Source organism: Pteropus alecto, unplaced genomic scaffold (assembly GCF_000325575.1).
Source record: "Pteropus alecto unplaced genomic scaffold, ASM32557v1 scaffold86, whole genome shotgun sequence".
Classification (NCBI taxonomy): domain Eukaryota; kingdom Metazoa; phylum Chordata; class Mammalia; order Chiroptera; family Pteropodidae; genus Pteropus; species Pteropus alecto.
The window spans coordinates 24,161,550-24,179,868 of record NW_006442109.1 but is presented as its reverse complement, the minus strand read 5'-3'; the positions used below and the strand labels follow the sequence as shown (position 1 = coordinate 24,179,868).

The 18,319-nt window shown below is 32.7% G+C and overlaps 1 non-coding gene across 1 annotated transcript; it reads right to left on the bottom strand.

The window, feature by feature from the left end:
- Window positions 1-8,836: 8,836 nt before the first annotated feature.
- On the bottom strand, window positions 8,837-8,955 carry LOC112469658. Its single transcript, XR_003042717.1, has one exon. It is a non-coding gene; the product is annotated as a 5S ribosomal RNA (ribosomal RNA).
- Between the last annotated feature and the right edge of the window lie 9,364 nt (window positions 8,956-18,319).

The following is an 18,319-nucleotide window of genomic DNA, read 5'->3' as shown; positions in this document are numbered from 1 at the left end:
TTCCTAAAAGGTTAGTCTCCTTTGCTGCTGGGTCTTCTTCCTTCATCTGAGATAGCAAACTTTGTCTGCTTCATGGGTACTCACATTGCTTAATCTCAAAGTGACTTCTATTTTCTTGCTTTAACCATGACATGTGGCCAAAATTCTTGTTTTTCATCTAGATCAAATTCTTAGGTGTTAATTTTTCCCTACCTTCAAGGGTAATAGAAGCACCTGCTTGAAGCTCTCTAATTTTGGGTTACTCTCAACTGAGGTCACACAGCCTGGATGAGGTCATACAAAATGTGAAGATCTGGGGTTAACTTTAACTCAAAGCATAGAGGGGCCATCTTCAGGCCAAAAGCTTTCATGTCAAATGTAAACCCAAATTATAAAGACCACAGTGTCAAAACAAATATCCAGAAGTGACACATAAGATCAAAGAAGAAATAAAAGTAGAAAAAAGAAAGGTGGCTCTTTAGCTTCAATTGTTGTAATAGAAATTTAGTTGACTGGTGCCAGCTTTGTGGATCTAGATAGACATCAGTTCTAGGTATTCTCTCTCCTTTTATGCTCTAAAAATACTCATACTTTATTCTTTATGACTTCAAGCCATATCCTAATTTGAGAGAGATCACTGAAAGAATTTCCCATTTCTCTACACACGTGATAAAAAAAATTTAAATATCTTCTCAACATCATGATCTCACTGTGGCACTGGAGAGAATGTTAGATGATGTCCTGTCTTGCAACCCCTAATGATTTAATCAGACTGTCATTTATGATGATAAGTTGTTGTGGAGCCCTGCTACCTTAGGTAAGCCCAAAGTCTGAGGCAACGATATTAAATTTTACCACATCCAGTTAGTTCATGGTTTAGTATCTCTTTCCACTTTTACAGGTCTCCTTTTTTACACAAATATTGCAAGTCATTCAGGACCATAAGTTCAACTTTAAACTGACTCTTCACCTACGGCATGTTCTCTGACTCTCCCTAGTAATTATTCAGTTTCCCCTCTAGAGAGACAACCTGTTTCTAATAATTTGAAAGTGACTTTTTTTGAAGACTATATTTAAGAAGTAAGCATAAGTTCAGTAATGGCAAATTAAATGTACAAAAGGTATAGAAAGGCAGACCTTCCCATCTGTGGTTCTGTTCTGGTAGTACCTCTATGGTTAGAAAAGATAATCGACGGAATCATTTTTAGTTTGTCACTTTGAGTATCCATCAGCCAAAGGCTGAATTTTGCTAATACTAGATCATCTGTCAAAAAATGCTTATAAGCTCAGAAATTGTTTATTGAGTGCTACTGTTTGTACCACACTGAGTTAGATATGTAATTAAAATGTGTAAACGGGTATAAGACAGGATTCTATCCTTCAAGTAACTTGTGAATGTGTTTTTGTGAAAAAAAACCTTAAGAAACAAATAGAGAAAAATGACCAGACTGTACAAACATACTAGGTTGTGTAGTGTAAATAAGTGCTACATAATTTAGGAGAAAGGAGACTAGAGTTTACTGAAGAAACCATAATAGATGACCTGGAGAAACTCTGAGTCATAATTAATTTTAAAGGATAGGTCCAATAGCAAAAACTATAGCAAAGGAAAGTGGCATTCTAGATAGAGCATTATCAAAAGGTTGGCAGGGTGTTCTGTTTATTTTAAATATCTAAACTAATATTATTTTGAATAAAGTTTTTAAACAATCTGAAAGCAATGTGTCCCTCTGTCCTTTGAGGATATATGAAATGCTTATTGTCCTTCTTTTTCTTCTCCAAATAGAACTACACAGAAGCAGAAGTCCAGATAACCCATGCATAAGTGGACCAAAAACATATAAACAGAATGTTCTAGATCATAAAGTAATCAAAGTAGAAATGCTAGGAGAATGTCTGGAACAGTCTACAGAAACACCCCCAGCCCCATTCACTGTTTGATGATGTAATAACAGAAACCCTCTAAAGCAGTTACAGGCAGCTAAGAGGGTGTGAGAGAAATAAAATCTTAGGTTCTTACCTCATTTTTTTGTTATTTAGATTATTTGTTTTAAAACAGCAAATAAAGCAACATCTTTAAACAATTATAGAAAAATGAGATAGTTCTGAAATGTGCCAATGAACTCAATTATGAGGAAATTACCATTCTGACACAGACTGGTGTGAGACAGATGAAGAACTACCTGTAGAAGATGAAAGACCTATGCCAACAAGAAAAGAGATAGTAAAAGAAAACCAGGGCAGAGACTACTCTTGGCTAAACAATTAATCAGTGTCTGGGGATGAATAACTGGAGTTCAACTCCAAAACAAAAATGTATTTATAACTTTGTTATTTTATAATTTAGATTTCATTAAATTTATTTTATGAATTATATTTATAATTAGATTTCACAATTATATTGGATAATTAGAATATAATTTCTTCAGAGTATTAGCCTATTCTTTTTTAAGGTGTACAAATGATGTTTTGATATCTGTATATTATGAAATGATCACCACAATCAAGCTAATTAGTATATCCTTGACCTCATATAATTACAATATTCTTTTGGGGGGGTTGGAGCTGTGGTGAGAACACTTAAGATCTATTTCCTAGAAAATTTCAAGTATACAATACAGTACTGCTAACTATATATGTGTGTGTGTGTGTGTGTAGTTATGTATATATCCAGACCTTATACATCTTGAATAACTGAAACTTTCTATTCTTTGACCAACATTACCCCATGTTACTCTGCCCCTGGCCTCTGGCAACCACTATTCTACTCTCTGCTTCTATGAGTTTGACTATTTTAGATTCCACATACAAGTGAGAACATGCAGTATTTGTCTTTCTGTGTTTGGCTTATTTCACTTAGCATAATGCCCTCCAGGTACAACCAAATTGTCATAAATGTCAAGATTTCCTTTTTTATGGTTGAATAGTACTGTATTTTGTATGTATGTAAGTATACCTATATAGGTATAGATAGCTCACATTTTCTTTATCTATTCATTTGTTAGGTTGTTTCCATATCCTTTGGATATATACCCACAAGTGGAATTGTTGGAATATATGGTAGTTCTATTTTTGAGGAACCTCCATACTATTTTACACAATGTCAGTACCAACGTACATGCCCATCAACATTGCATATGGATTCCCGTTTCTCTACATCCTTGTCAACACTTGTTATCACTGATGATTGAGCATATTTTTATGTGCATGTTGGCCATTTGTATATCTTCTTTGGAAAAATATCTTTTCATGTCCTTTGCCAATTTTTTAATTGAACTATTTGTTTTCTGCTATTGAGTTATATGAGTTCCTTATATATTTTGGATATTAACCTCTTATTAGATATACAGTTTGTAAAAGTTTTTTCCCATTCCATATGTTGCCTTTTCATTCTGTTGGTTGTTTCTATTTCTGTGCAGAAGCTTTTTAGTTCGATGTAATCATACTTGTCTATTTTTGTTATTGTTACTCGTGCTTTTGATGTCAGATCCAAAAAAATCTTTGCCAAGACCAGTATCAAGAAGCTTTTTCCGTGTATTGTCTTTTAGTATTTTTATGGCTTCAGGTCTTACATGTAAGTGTTTAACCCATTTTGAGTCACTTTTTATATATGATATGAGATAAGGGTCTAATTTCATTCTTTTGCATGTAGGTATCCAGTTTTTGTAATACCATTTATTGAGGGGATACTCATTTTGTATCCTTGGCATCCTTGTCAAAGATCAATTGACTTTAAATACATAAATTTATTTTCTTCAACAGTTTTTATGAAATTCTTTAAAAATTACTATTAAAGAGAAGTGCTTAAAAATGGAACCCATCCAACAATTCCTGAAAGTATTTCAGGACTAATGCTGAACAGAAAGGTCATTTAAAAACTTCCAGAGAATTATATCTAAATAAGGCTCATTAACTGTAGTTGTGTCACATATCATCTAAATTATGTTTCTAAAAAATATCCAAAACACTATTTCTCACTTTTTCATTTTTTAAAACTGTGTTGGGTGAAACCTGCAAAGCTTAAATGCTACTGCTTTTCTTAGAAAGATTCTAGTAATTTCTATACTGTTCTTACAGATGACAAAAGCACTATCTACCTCAAAAAAGTCCTTTTATGACTTGTTTCTCCAATTTTTTAATTCTTGAAGGATTTATATGCTTCATACAGTCACTGATAATTCTGGGTGCTAAAAGCCTTCTTAAATGTGACTGAAGTTGAAAACAGAAGTTTTGTTTTTATATTGTGATTCTAATTTATGTCTTTGAAATCAATATATTTAATTCTTCTTTCTTCTCTACTATTTTTTCTATTATCAATTATCAAGCATCATTTCAAAGTATATCAGAGGAGCAGTGAAGAATATTTTTCATACTTTAAATTCCTCAGACAGTTTAAAAAATAAATAATTCTTGAATAAATTTTTTGAAAATTAACCAATTCCATTTAATATATAAATTCAACAACTAAACTAGATCAATGAATTTATATCCTTGGTAGCTAATTTTGCCTGAAAATTTCTTTTAAAAATCATTTGTCTGACCATTTGATTTTTTTTTTTTTTTCAATTCATGAGACCAGTAATCTTTGCAGGGAAAAAAAAAAACAACTCATGAAATTTAATGGCAGGTCATCATAAATTTACCCAAGTTTTCCTGAGTAAAAGGCCACAGGCATTCAATCCAAATTTTTACTTGTGGAAAAAAAATAGGGGAAAAATTAATAATATCTTTATTTTAAGCAGTCTACTTGATGTACTACTTTGAGTAAATGAGGATTCTTTACAATTTTACCATTCTTATTCATTTACCCCTCATACGTTAAATGGTTATTGAATACCGACTGTGAACATCATAAATTTGTACGTGTTTTATAACTCTCACAGCAGTGAGTTATGTAGTAAATATATTTGTTTTTAATATGGAATTCTATTTATTATTCACCCTGTGAAACAAAAAACTATTTACCCTGCTGAGTATTACAATACTTCCTTAGTTTTAGACATCTAAATTCTGATAGGCTATGCAGAAAATAAAGAAATGTATAGCTTCTCTTCATTATATACTATATAAAAATGTGTATATCTTGATAGAGAGATGAGAGCTGGAGTGATGGTATTCAACACATTTTCCTGTGTGTCTTAAATTGCAACAGAAGAGAAATAAATATTGCGCACAATTCTTTTGGGGGAAAAAAGATAAGGGGACTTGATTCCATAATACGGCACTTTTCTTGAAGCTAAATTTAAAAGACCTAAGGTAGACAAAAAGGGAGAGATGCGTAGAGAATACAAACGAGGCAAAACCTGGTTTTATAAAATGCCATTTAAGAGAGAAGGTGTGGTGCCACGGCCACAGATTCAAGCTAAGGAGCATCTATGCACATTTCTGACTTTCTTATTTTCCGAGAGATAGGGTTACATGCCAGAGAGCTGACAATAGAAGTGTTTGGAAATTCAGTGCTTTTATCTTGAAAATAACATCTAAGAGAAATGGAAGGGCTGCATATTTTTTTCATCTGCACAAAAGGAAATTCGAAAGATTTTTATCGTCTTGGTGATATTGCCATAGATTTTAATTAAATATTTCTTTACCTATCCCCAAACTCATCCTTTAAATTTGTAACTAAGAATGCTTTAGGAAAGAATGAGAGTCTGAAAGCCCATGGGACAGGTGATGATTTTAAAGCTCCTCTGACTCTTATTCATAAAGTGTTAAAAATAAAAATCTGGATGAGGAGTCTAATCTATATAAAACTCATAATGTTCACTGAAAGAAAAGGAGGGAACCCAAAGTCAACCATGATTGGCATCAGCATCACCATATCTCAAAGAATAAGATCACATTAAATATCATCTTTCCTGTCCAATGCAGCCTAAGAACTTTAGGTTAGTTCTGCTAGGAGATCTTAAAAACAAGTATCACTTGGCTAAAACACCGGTTGCTCACTAAAACCAGCTACGTAGTCTCCCTCAATGATAAAGAGAGCCCACCAGCCATTTGGAGCATCCCAGTCTTTTGTCCACATCTGAGGTTTTTGAAGATTCAGTCTTGAAAGGGTCAATTTGCTTGCAAGTGTATTTTCTCTCCACTTAGACAACAGTTTGTAAACGAGTGTTTAAAGATTTAGATGAAGAGAGGACTCTCCTACTATTTTCTTTTCCTTCAATTCTTGTCACTGTTCTGCCATGGATGTGCTTCATCCAGACACCTTTGTGATTGAGACTTTTGGAGAATGGATATAGCAAGAGAGTCAGACTGAGATTTAGTTAAGAAGGTGAATGTGTATGTATGTCTTTTAGGGGTGCTGGTTGAGATGCTTTTTAGTACAGTTATCTAATAAATCTGATTAATAAAAACTGTTTATTAGAATCAGTGTTTCAGCGCATGACATTTGTAGCCCCACCTGTTAAAGTTGTGCTATAAATTTAATGTGAACTTCCTCTTGGCTAAAGCAATAAAGGAAAGTACATGATTACAAGATTCATTTTGAACATAAGGAAATAGTGTATCATTTCTTGGAATAAATACATTTATTCTATTACTTTTTCATGGCTTGTTTGATTATGGAATGTTGCTAAGTTTCCTGTTTGCTCACATGACAAGGTATAAACCTAATGTTGCCCCAGTTTTAAGATGTTTTGCCATGTAAGCCATGATGACCAGCCAGTATCCAATTCTAAGGAAAATGTTTATCCCCGTATGTGCCCATCCCTAATTATAGAACCAGGAAGGGCAGATACTCTGATTGATGACAAAGTCTTATGGACTTAGAGATAGTTACATTGACTAGCTTCTCTCCTAAGAGTGGGTCACCACTATTTCATTTATTGAGATTTTAGGATGCAATGGACTAAGAATCTATTAATTCCACTTATAAATCTTTGTTGATATATTTAAGCCATTACAGTGTTGGGATTCTTTACTAGAAAAGACTTCTCTCCATGGCAAACATGGCAATGGGAGAGCAAATGTAGGCTTTCTTTACAGTGACTATCTAGGTTCTCAATCAGCAGCTGAAAACAAAGAGCATATTGTTTTAGATATTTAGAGGTAGAAGTAGTCACTGCACAGTGTGGAAATGCAGGAAGAAATGAATCCCATCAATATTTTTCACAAAAGAAACAAAGTTTAGACTCTCACATGAGCTTTCTGTAAAGCGATTACACTTGAGTGCTAGGTAATATCGCCAGCACAGCACTTTTTGATGGTTTATGGGAATTCTCTACAATCTTAAATTCTTTCAACTTAAATTGCACTTCAAAGTTTCATTCACATTCAGTAAAAATGATATAGTTAGATTTTCAACAGGGAATGAATTATTCATTAAAGCAGATAATGGTGTTAGGGCTCAACCAAGAAACTATAAAATTAGCATAAAAATTCCCTGTGCCATGTTAATTGTTAAAATTAAAAATATACAACACAAAAGATATCGATTAAGTCAAAGATCTTTTTTGTTAAATTAAATAAACTAAAGTCTTTTATGGTATTCTTTATATCAGATTTTTAATCATGCCATCTGGGGGTTTATAAACCATTTGGTCTTACTTATTAATGATATTAGTGTAAGAAACACACTTTTATGCAGGTTTAATGATAGTTTAAGGTGATGGCTTGGGTTTTTTTTTAACTTTTGTCTTATGCAATTTCCACAAATAGATTATTTGGAGAAACAATAACCTGTGCATTTGTGTATCATTTTATTTATGTTGTCCCAGAAAGATATTGATTTGTAAGTGGTGGCTTACAAATGCCCTGATTAAATTTTATAAGAGAAATGATACCAAAGAGTAGTTTACTCAATAAATGTATCCTGACTGAAGCATATGAGATGCATCATTGATTCAAACATCATGATATAATACTTAATATGTGTCAGAAAAAAACATTAGACTGTGCGAAGGAGAAAGAGGTAAATATGCCATTATTTATGTCCTTAAGAAAATCACTATTTATTTGAGGAGGAAGACTAAAAGAGAAAGAAAATTTCAGGGGAAGAATCTGCTTCTAAGCTTACTGGGCTATTGGTAAGCTTTAGTGAGAGAGGGAAGAGGGCATGCGTGAGCAGGCTCTCAGAGAAGGCTCCCAAGATGAGAGCCACAGTCTTTTTATAACAATATTGAAAGCAACATTCTATCACTACTACATATTTATATTTGTGAGAGGTGAATCAATTAGTCTAGCCCTTATTCACAGGAAGGAGATTATACACAGTGAGAATGCTAGGAGATAGGGATTGTTAGAGGCTACCAACCCCAGGACTGTATATTGCATTAGCCCTTGCAAGTGAGAGAGTGTAACTATGTCAGACTTCCCCAAACACCAATGGAAAATAAACAGAAGCCAAATGCATGTAACACAATAAGCATAAAAAAGAACAAAAAACTGTAGTTTGTGAAGTCTTTGAGAAACTCCGATTCTATTTCAATTCAACCCAAGAGAAAGTGTTTTTAACCACTGAAGGAATGCAGTTCATCTTTGTGAACAAATATAATTGCCAGATCATTTTAATTTAGTGACGCAAAGAGGAAAAAGAAAGGTAGTGGTCATAGTTCTAAACTATTGGGTTGTTAGTCCATGTTCTGAAGATTTGCTTTTCACCTTGAGTTTCTGGAGTTGTTTTTATTATGGAAAATTGCTTTTCCTTATAATAGAGCTTTGATGAAATAGAAAGAGGCAAATTTGGATTTAGAAACCTAACCCCTAAATCTGACTCTGCCTCTTATCAGCTGTGTGACCTTGGACTATTCACTTGCCTTATTTTTTAGGCGAGGCAACCCTTGATAGACCTCACAGATTGCAAGGACCTTGTCAGCTTACAATCTCTTATTTTTTTATTTTTTATAAAATAACACCTGGTCTACAACACCTGGTCTTCCTAGGTGGTCTCCCATCCAAGTACTAACCAGGCCCAACCCTGCTTAGCTTCCGAGATCAGATGGGATCAGGCTTGTTCAGGGTGGCATGGCCACAGATTACTTGCCCTTTTTATATCCAGTTTCTCAAGGGTAAAATAGATGAAATAATGCAAAATGATTAAATGCTATAACAATACTATGTGCCAAAAGCTATGTGATCTCAGAGGGACGAGATGAAGATATTGGTCACTAATGAAGATGGTAAGATAAGTGTAGGACTTGAGAAAAGTCAAAATGGTTGAGCGCAGGTGCTGCAGAAAGGAAGTACAGAGCCAACTACATAAGGGAGAGCATGAATGATGCCCCCGTTAAAGCTGAGTAATATGGGTTTGTTGTGGAGCCAAAAAGAACCACTCCTTCGTGGCTTTTGGCAGCTTGTTCAATGAACTAGAAGAAAGAATACTGACTATAAGTGGTGAGGTCTGCCTCAAGTTAGGATTGGCAAGAAAGGTGCACCTGGAAATCAAGGAAGCATGACAATCTAGGGTGTTAATGACTGGAAAAAGGTAGTGTGTGAGGAAGACCTTTCCAATTGTTAAATTTTGAATAGACAGCTTTCCAAAGCTACTTGGAGACACTACTTGTGGAGGCCTCTTGTCAAAAAAACATGGTCTGTGTGCCAAGACATCTGCTCTCTGTTCCCATTTATGGCTCTAGCACATGGCAAATCACTTCGATTATACTGATATAGACAATCTAAGTAGCTGAAAAAGCACTTGGCCAGCCACAGGCAAAATTGGTAATCTTATCTTTAATGTATCATACATCCCTCCTCCGAGCTCTTCATTATTTCGATTCAGGCCCTTGTGCCTTTGGCCCACACATAGGGCTCTAACAAGTCTCAGCCTGACCCTTTTACCTTGCCCAGGAAAAACATATCTGATTATAAAAACAAAGTAGGATCTTCAAGTTGGAAGTTCAATACCTTTCACATATATCACGTTTGCCTACAAATACAAAGTTTTATTATAAGGATTTTCAAAAAAAGGTCTGCTATACTGAATCTCTAATGGTGGGACTCCAGTCTTAGGCTGGTAGCTTATTTTAGGTAAAAGAAACTTCAGTTCCTATTGTAAACCTGTCCATGATCACAATCAGCTCAACAAAAGTTTTAAAGTTGAAGCCCTTACTTATTTTCAATGTCTCCTTTTTCTTTCTCAATGGATGTAAGGCAGGAATGGAACTATTTTATCCATTAGTCACAAAAGGTGTAGTGCTTCAGGAATATAAGCTTTTCACAGGCCTAGTAAATGTTTGAGGTTCTAGAAAAATATTTTGTTTACATAAGAAGAAACAAACTCCAAATTAAAATTAATTTAACTCTGTCTGCCAAATGTAACATTATTACAACTTCATTAATTATTAATTCCGGTGTTCACAAAAGCATGCCTTTGAAAATATATTTTGTAATTTAGGCTTTTTGAATATAACGATTGTCAAAAATTATGCATTATTGTAAAAAACATTAAATTATAAACTGAATAACTTGCTCATAACTAAATAAGCTTAAAAATATTAATTTTCATTCATATACTTATTCATTTCACAATCATGTATTGATTTCACAAACAAGCATTTAATTTATACTAGGTTAGCAGTGTTCAATTTAGAGTACTGGTATCCTTAGAAAATAAGAAAATTTTATAAGAAGGATATAGATATAAATGGTTTTAAGTAAAATTGTTTTCAGATGTTCAATTTTCATGTGTACTCATTACTGATATTGATCCACCGAAGACAAGGGTGCTCCTCTGGTTTTTTCCCATCACTTTATTTCCAATCCATCTTTCTTCCCATTGCAATTAAAAGCATGGACTTCTAGAACACATACACACACACACACACACATACACACACACAAACACACACACACAGAGTAGTCTAAATATTACTGTAGATAATGAAAATCTGAATGACTATATTGCTAAAATAACATGAACTTAAGAAACGCCAGTGGTTTTTTTTTTTTTTTTTTTTTTTTTTTTTTTTTTTTTTTGCTTTAACACAGTTGAGGTAAGAACAATTTGTATTTCATAAAATAATTTCTAATGCTAGATCACTGTGTGACTTTGGGAGTGGGGGATATATAACTCAGAAAGTCGAAAGAAGTAAATGATATCACTATAACAAAGCTCCTTCCATGACCACCTAATTATTTGGGCAAATAAGTTTTCTTAGTGCTTATACTGATAACTACCAGAAACAGGAAGAAATTGACATAGAAACCTATCTTCTTCAAACAATAAAGAATACACTGAAAAGAGAAAAGCTCTACTTGTATCAGTAACAGATTGACTTCCAACAAATTTTTGTGTTTAAAATTATTTACCAAAAAATTTAATATATTGTTTCATTAATTCTGTGTCATTACAAGATTAAAAAATTTCTTTTTCTGTAGATATGTGATTTTATATATATATATCTGTGTATATATATATATATACGCATGTGTATACATATACCATACGCATGTGTATACATATACCATACATGTACTTTTTATTTTTGTTATAGACAATCAATAAAAATATTTTTATGAAAAATATATTAGCATAAAATTATATGAAGAAAGCAAATGGAAACATAAGCTTATGGAGAAAGAATACTGATTTTAAAATTTCTGAATGCAAAGACAGAGTTTCCTTAAGTATTTCTTCAATGGATGGTGATGACTATCAAAGCCCTATGGTACTTAAAGTCCTTTGGGAACATTGAGAAGAATGATGTGACATCTTTATTTTTAAATACCAATTTCACAACATGGCAAAAATTATAACCCTCTGCAACCATTTACAATTATATTGCAAAATTATAGATTAAATATAATATAATCTTAAAAATATACAAGTAAGCACGTGTATTACTTTTCAAAAATTTTTTTTTTTGAGGAAGTTCCAAAAAAAATATTTACATTTCACTGCACTGGACACTGTGCTTATACAAGTTTCCATGCTTGTCCATCCTACTAGAGCTCTTGCAAATCACTTCTATGGAGTATTCAGACACTCAGAAGTTGCCAAGATAAAGGAAGGAAGGAAGGCAAAACATAAACAGATTTGGAAGCTTATTATCAGATCTAGAATACAGTTAGCAAAAGAGACAGTCAAAATTAATTATGAAAAAAAAAGATTGCTTTATAGAATTTGTGAGTATAATTCATTTTTCCACCTGGCACTTTTGTGGGCCATATTCTATATCTAGGTTATTAATCTTAAAGGATAGATTTGGAACTGTTAGTCTATTAGTTTAAAATGTACTATTAATGAATGGGAATAGCATCCTTTTACTTTAGGGCAATATTTCATTTATTGAATCGACTAATAACACTGATGAGTCTATAATGTTCAATTATATCCCAAGGCATTTGAAGTGGGAAGTGTCAATGTCTTAAGAGGAAAGAGATTATAAAGAATATGCCCTCTGGCCAGGAAAATATTTATGTTCCAGTTTTATTCTTTAGTTTTCTACCAATAAAATTGAAATGATAAATCTTTGTTTATAACCTCTGACTTCCTCTTAGTTCATCAGGAGAATCAAAGAAAACAGAAGCCATGACGAGCATACAACATTATTCTATGTTTCTCTGCCTTTATATAAGTTTTGTCATTCACTTGAATGCTGTTTCTCCCCTTATTTACCCAATAACTACTCATTAAAGCCATCCCTGATATTCCAAGGAAAACTTAGTCAATTCTTTTATATCTATGTCAGTTTAGAGTGGATTACCTGGTAATAGACTCTAAAACAGAGTTGCTTGCTATGGGGAACTACATTTGTTAAAATAAGGCAGGAGTTAAAGAAGTACAAATTAGTAGTCGATAGATGGTCACTGGGATGGAGAACATAACATAAAGACTGCAGTCAGCAGTAATGTAATGGCTAGGTATAGAGCCAGTGGAAAGAAAGAGTAATCAAGAGGATCATTTCATAAACTATATAAATGTCTAAACAATGTACCATATACTTGAAACTAATAATGGAATAAAATTTTAAAAAATAAGGCAGGAGAAGCTGATTCACAATGCACTTGCAAATGAGGCTTAATCTTACTGGACTAGTTCTAAAATTGATAACATCCATTCAGATTTGTCCCAAGTTAAGGGAAGGGGACCAGCTTTTTGTATCCCTGCATCATACAGTCATTGGACCCAGGTCATACCTTTAAAAGATGTTTAATCTTAGGCAATGCAGTTCTCTGCAGCTGAAGGCAATACTCAGTGAGAGACACAATTGTGAGTGGCCATCAGCAGCCAATAGCCCCCACGGCGAAGTGTGGGTGCACTGGCTTTATTTGTGTGGGGTGGGGTGTGGGAAGATATCTCGATGATGCACAATAGTATCCATGACAGGCCTTACAGGTAAACTGTCACACATTCACGTAAGCAATATCACTTTACCTAAGGCTCTTTTCCTAGGCGTTTGGAAACACTATTAATCAAAACAACCAAATATACTTGTCCTATGGAGTTTATTTTCTAGTAGGGGAGAGATATCACCAATGGTAACATAGTAAAATAGAGAAAACTGTTGGAATATTAGAAACTGATATATGCCACAGCAAGAAGGAAAGGTGGAACAAGACTAGGTGTTTTAAATAGGTTGGCTAAATTTTATTATTATTTAATGCAATGTTCATATATCTCTTTTGAAATTCAGTTTCTTGAAGATAGTCTTTCTATCCCCCATGTCGAGAATAAAGTCAGAGTTCAACTTGTTACTCTAGCGAATGTGAGGTAGAACCTGAGGATAGTCCACTTGACATAGAAATAAAAGCAGAAGAAAGGGGAGAATGACCAAGTACAGAGAGTTGTGTCCTTTTGACCATATGCTGATCTATTTGTATTAGATTAGAACATTCTATTCATAGTATCAACTAGGTCAGTGAAGTTTCCTCATTTTTTTTTTCTCTTCTTTTTGTTGACCTTAATTGCCACCCACACATCATGAGCAGAACTGCCTTTGTGTTTCGAGTAAGTGGGTTCCTCTGGCATATGATTTGGAAGATTGCATAAAACACCCCATCCCACACAAACAAACTAAAATCATCCAGATAGTCAAGTATTTTAAATTCCACTATTAAAATTTATAACATTGTAAATTAGTAAACTTTGTCATCTCCCTACCCAAAAAGGCAAGACTCCCTTAGTGTGCTAACTCATTAAAGAGGTGATTGTGTTTTCCTGAGGGATTCTGCTGTTGTTTGAATTGAAAGTGTGTATGATTGGAACTCAAACTTCTTAAAAGCTTCACTGTCATGGTATAAGGAGAGGAAAAGAGAATCTGTGTTTTGCAAAGTAGATGAAACTAGAGAATATTTATTTATGCTCCTGGGAAGTGACAATAATTCAGCTTGAGCTCCTCTGGGAGTTCAACTGGTCATCAAGCTCTCATACAATTTCCCTGGGGTATCTTACACAGTATGTCCTCTAATATGACTTCATAAAAAAATCAATCAACTTTTGAATTCAAGAACCAGGCCAACAGCTGTGTTCTAGGAATAATTAAATAATTGTGATAAAAGCTATAAAAGTTACATGTAGAGCTCCTTTTCTCATTCTTCTGTAGTACAACAACAGACAAGCCTATAGGAAAGGGCAGAAAACTTCGCTTGCTCAGGAATCACTGATTAATAGTAATAAAAAACAGAAACAATATACTTCTGTAACAGCTGACTATTTCTTGTAGTTTGTTTACAGAGAAAATAATAAATAAATCTCCTAAAACAATGACTGGAAATTATAATTCAACCCAATAATTGTAGCACATGATAAAATTAAAACATATTTTAATTTCATATTCTGACCCATACAGGAAGTGAGAAAAGAGGAAAAAGTAAAGATAGAAATAGAGGTAAGTGAGAAGTGGCTAAAGAGTTCTTTAAATAAGGGGTAGGATAAGAAGAGTAGAATGTCAGTAACATAAAGAGGAAAGTGTTAGACAAAGAGGAAAGCAAATGAGTAAGAAACCTTAGCTAATGGAGACAGGATGGTTAGGGGGGGAAAAAAGAGAAAAGGCAAAAAAACTACTATGAACAAATAATGAACATTAAAAGTGAGCAAATGCTTCTGTGCTTCTGTCCTATAACTGTTAACCATTGGCTTACAAGCATTAAGTTATCACTGCTGTACCTATGCTTCCAGCATATCCCATTGGCTAAAATGGTTCATGCAACACCGAGAAACAGGCCTACTATCATTTAAAAATAAAATGTGATTTTTGGAATGAATTTTTGTTTTATACGTAATTCAGTAGTTTTGACATATGTGAAAAAAATGCACTTTATTTTAATGAGCACAACACCTTATTACCATTGGCTAACATTTCCATGAGATTAAAAGTAGAATTGTTTCATTCCAAAATGCTTGCAAGCAGCATTTTAAAACCACCATTTACTTCATTGATTTTACCTTTTATTTCTTTTAAAATTAAATTTGCTTTCAGTCTAATTAGTTCAGGAAGATTAAAAAATATGCAGTAAAATTAGTTTAGGAATATCAATTATTTTTCATGAGTTTATACCTCATAATTTGTCCTTATAAAAGATTACAAATGCAAAAACATAACACAACTCTGAATGTTGCTTTTGTTTTAAAATAGATGAATAAAATTCTTTTAAAAAACTATAAAACATACATTGCAAAAAAAAATAAATCAGTGTTATAAAGAGGCCAGTTCTCTAAGCTAATATATGAATGGAATACAATCTCAATTTTGTCAAAATTGATAAGTAATTCTAAAATTTATGTGAAAGTACAATGGGTCAAGAATAAAGATAATCTTGAAGAACAGAACATGGTATAAGGACTTTTTCTACTGATGACAAGACTTATAAAGCTATAGTAATTAAATAAGATTTTTTTTTTTTTTTGGACAGTCAAATCAGTAGACTAGACTATAATAGAATGGAGAGCACAAAAACATAACCATGTCATGACAGTATAGAATTATGGGGAAATAATGTTCTTATTAAAAAATGTTGCTGGGAAAATAAAATATTTATTTGGGAAAAAAAATCCATTCTCACTGAATTTTAGAACTAAATATGAAAAATAAAATAAAATTTAGCTAAAAATACAGAAAAATAGTATATAATCTCATGATGTAGAATCACTTCTTAAATATTGATGTAAAAATAATTAAGAAAATATTTTAAAACTGAATATTAAAATTCAAATATTAATAAAAATATAAAAAATACATTTTTCTATTAACAAAATAGTGCAAAGGCAATATATAAAATGGGAGAAGGTATCTGCAATACATATCACTAACAAAATGATCCTATCCAAAATATACAAAGAAGTCCTACAAATCAAAAACAAAATTACAGAGAACTCAATAGAAAAATAGGCAAAATACTTGACATGCATTTCACAAAAAGCAATATCCAAGTGACCGTAATTTGCTCAATATTGTCATTATTCAAATAAATAAAAATTAAAACAACAGTGAAATATCATTAATACCTAAGAGAATGGCTGAAATAAAAATAATATCATATGTTGGCATGGATGCGAACAACTGGGAACTTTCAGACACTGTTTGAGTGAGAACAAATTAATATAATCATTTTTGAAAACTAGTAAACATTATCAATTAAATCCAAAGATCTTCCTATCTTATTATGACTCAGCAATTCTGCTCTTAAGTATAAGAAATGCATTTCCATGTGTGCCAAAGAGATATGAACAAGAATGTGCATGACCACAAAATTCGTAATAGCTCCAAAATGGTAGTAACTCAATTTCTGCCAATATTCGAAAGGATAAATCTGGTATAATCACACAGTGAAAGAGTATGCAGTAATGAAAATAAGTGAAAAATAGGTACATGTAGTAATATGAATGAATCTTATAAATATAATATTGATGAAAAGAGCTTCACCACAAAAGAACACATATGGTAAAAGTTCATTTATATAATGGGATACAAGAAAAACAGTGTTTAAAATGCATACTTTCTGTTAAAGCTATAAAGAAATGCAAGAAAATGCTAACCAAAAACCAATAACTAAATATACCAGGGTGGTAATCCTTGAGAGGGAGAGAAATTAGTGACTTGGTAGAGGCATGAAGATGAAATTGAGTCTTTATGTTACTTGTAAAATATCTTTCACCATTTTAAACAATTCTAGTTAAAGGTATGTTAAGGAAAAAAACAGGGCTGCCACATGTTGTGCAATCTCTACCTAACTCTAAAACCGATTCTTAAAGTACCTTCACATGCTACGCAATAAAATGATCCTGCCAGCAAGTCCAGATAAACAAAACAGTCTCTTCTTTCTTGGATAATGACTTAATCTCAGTATTCTCTTTTATCATAGTCTTGGAATGACTTAAATGTTTGTAAGAGTTCAAATTACTTGGTTAGTAATAGGTCTCTAAATAAGATTCCAATCACCATGTATGTTTGTTTTTATTTTCTATCTCGGTAAAAATTTGTGATGTTTTAATCCAGTAGCCAAGTAAAAATAAAAGGATTCACAATTTATGTGGCTATTTTTGTGTCTCTTTGAAAGTCCTATGATGTTTCTTACCATGTCCCACATGGATTTGGCTATATGGTATAGTGAGAACTTGAGTGGAAGTTTCTTCCCCATGACCACTCAAACTAGGGTTATAATTTGCATTTATTCACTATTTTTTCAATATTTTATTAGGAAAATAGTAAACACACAGGTAAGTTGAAAGAATTTTACACTGAACATTCATGCACCCATCTACTATACACTACCATTAACACCTTATTTAACTTGTTTTATCACATAGCTATGTCACTATATACCCCTTTATCCAAACGTCGATCTGCATAATCATGTGACTATTATATTTTTTAACAGTTCAATCATTTATCACAAGATAACCACAATGCAAGCAGTAACCAAGTCAAGAAATACATTTTTTTTCCCTAATAATATAGTCTCCCCAACCACACACCATATTTTTCAGTCCTCGAGGAAGTAAATTATCCTAAAAAGGGATTTTTTTTTTCTTAAATGTGGAATTTTAGGAAATTGGCTCACTTTACCTTCCCTGTTTTTTCTTTTTTTGGTAATTTTGTCTGTAAGTTGTAAATGAAGAAAAGATAAGATTACACAAAAAGTTTGTGCACGCAGCTTCTCATAGGTTCTCTAGTACTTTCTCTAACATATATTAGAATTTCTTAACACTTAAAAAATCTAAAAGATTGAATATTTTTTAAATCAACAAATACACCCAGCTGAGTCAGTAAACAAGTTAGATCTGCCTCATGGGACATTTGCTAATGCAAGTTTTCTAAATTTGGGCAATTTAGAACTAGTATTTGCCATTATCATACATAAAACAGTTTGCATTGAAGCTAATGCAACCTAATATTTTTCATGTATGATTTTTTTCCTGAATTCTCCTCAGACATGATTGCAGCAAACAACACAGAGAAGA